The following is a 1,823-nucleotide window of genomic DNA, read 5'->3' on the forward strand; positions in this document are numbered from 1 at the left end:
CACCAAGACATATAATAATCAACTCTCCAAAATCAAAGATAAGGAGAAAATTCTAAAAGCAACTAGGGAAAAGAGAAGCATTACATACAAATACAAGCAAGTCAGATTAAGCTCAGATCTCTCAGTAGAAACCATGTAGGCAAGAAGGCAATGGGGAGACATATATAAAACCCTGAAAAGAAAAATGCCAACCAAGAATCCTCTACCCAGCAAAGCTGTCAATCAAGTACTACAGTGTAATCAAAACATTACAGGATAAGCCGAAGCTAAGGGATTTTACCAAAACCAACTCTGCACTGAAAAACATCCTAAAGGGAGTTCTGTGGACTGAGACCCAACAAGAACAGACAACAACCAGAGATTGGTATACATGGCAACACCACATGGAAGTCAATTGAGAAATGGAAGAGTTAAGAACAGAACAAAACTATAAGAACAAATTCAGAGGATCTGTGAGGTCCGTCTATGATCAAAACAATTGCAATGTGAAAGAAGATAAACACATAAGAACAGAGATCCAGGTGGTAGCAAGTCAGATAAAATAGACTGTATTAAGTGGAAGAAAAAGTTAATGGGATATAAGGTAACCTCAAAGAAAATTAATACTTCACAACATGCCAAGAAAATGAATAATCAAGAAGAACATGGAAACATTAAAACTATGAGGAAACTCACAAGAAAGAACACAAGAAACATGAACTCAGCACAGGAAGACATGCAGAACAAAGATACAAGCAGCACCACACACACACAAAAACAAATATTTCCATACATACCAATAATTACACTGAATGTAAATGGACCAAATGCACAAGTTAAGAGATGGACAGTGGCAGAATGGATAAGAAAACAAGAGCCTTCAATATGCTGTCTGCAAGAGACACATCTTACACACAAAGACAAAAACAAACTAAAAGTCAAAGGATGAAAAAAATATATACCAAGCTAATTGCAACAAAAAATGAGCAGGAGTGGCTATACTAATCTCTGATAAAATAAGCTTTAAAGCCTAATAGATAAAGATGGACATTATCTCATGATTAAAGGGACAATTGAATAAGATGACATAACCATAATAAATATCTATGCTCCCAAGGAAAGAGCTCTAAAATACATAAGGCAAACTCTAATAAATTTGAAGAAGGAAGTAGATGAATATACAATAATAGTGGGCGATTTTAATACACCACTGTCTGAAATGGACAGAACAACCAGAAAGAAACTCGACAAAGACACAGAGGAATTAAACTACACAATCAACCAGCTGGACCTCATAGATGTGCACAGAGCATTCAACCCAACAAAAGCACAATGCACATTCTTTTCCAGTGCACATGGAACATTCTCCAGAATAGACCATGTCTTAGGCTACAAAACAAATCCCCATAAATTTACAAATATCAAAATACTACAAAGCATCTTCTCAGACTACAATATTATCAAATTAGAAATCAACAATAGGAAGACCAAAGAAATAAAGTCAAATACATGGAAACTGAATAACACCCTGATGAAAAGCAACTGGGTAGTAAAAGCAATTAAACGTGAATTCACAAAGTTCCTAGAAACAAATGAGAATGAAAATACGACATACCATAATCTTTGGGAAACTGCAATGGCAGTGCTGAGAGGACAGTTTATTGCAATAAATAAACACATCCAAAAAGAAGAAAGAACCATCATCAACATATTAACACAACATCTCCAACAACTAGAAACAGACCAGCAAAGTAAACCTACAGCCAACAGAAGAAAGGAAATAATGAAGATTAGAGCAGAAATAAATAACATAGAAAACAGAAAAACTATAGAAAGAATCAACA

This window comes from Chrysochloris asiatica, unplaced genomic scaffold (assembly GCF_000296735.1).
Source record: "Chrysochloris asiatica unplaced genomic scaffold, ChrAsi1.0 scaffold00347, whole genome shotgun sequence".
Lineage (NCBI taxonomy): Eukaryota > Metazoa > Chordata > Mammalia > Afrosoricida > Chrysochloridae > Chrysochloris > Chrysochloris asiatica.